This window comes from Hipposideros armiger, unplaced genomic scaffold (assembly GCF_001890085.2).
Source record: "Hipposideros armiger isolate ML-2016 unplaced genomic scaffold, ASM189008v1 scaffold_420, whole genome shotgun sequence".
Taxonomy (NCBI): domain Eukaryota; kingdom Metazoa; phylum Chordata; class Mammalia; order Chiroptera; family Hipposideridae; genus Hipposideros; species Hipposideros armiger.
Genome location: NW_017731770.1, coordinates 43,625 through 44,307, shown reverse-complemented (window position 1 = coordinate 44,307; position 683 = coordinate 43,625).

Sequence of the window (683 nt, the reverse complement as noted above, 5' to 3'; positions counted from 1 at the left end):
TCATACTGATTTCCATAATGGCTTCACCAATCTGCAGTCCCACCAACAGTGCACCAGGGTTCCCTTTTCTCCACAGCCTCACCAGCACTTGTTGTTTGTTGATTTATTGATGATAGCTATTCTGACTGGACACTTTTTACTTTTTAAACTCAGTATTCATTGAGTACTTACATGTCCTAGATAGGTAGATACTGGTAGACTGAACAGTCTTGATCCTAGTCATAAAACTTGCAGTTTAAGCAGGGGAGACGAGATAGGGGGTTGGGGGATGGGTGAAAAAGGAGAAAGGATTAGATGTGCAAGTTGCGTTATAAAAATAGTCATGGGAATGTAAAGTACAGCATAGGGAATACAGTCAATAATATTGTAATAAATATGCATGGTGTCAGGTGAGTACTAGATTTATTGGGGTGATCACTTCATAAGTTATATAAATGTTAATCATTGTCAAACACCTGAAATTAATATATTGTATGTCAACTGTAATTGAAAAATAATTAAAAAATAAAAATAGAAAGAAAAAGAAAGTGGGTTCTTATAGGCAACATATAGTTGGGTGTTGTTTTTTGATTCACTCTGACAACCTATCTTTCAATTGGTGCTTTTAGACCACTGACATTCAAAATAAATTTTGAAATACTACTTGGATTAATAGCTACCATATTTGATACTGTTTTCTATTT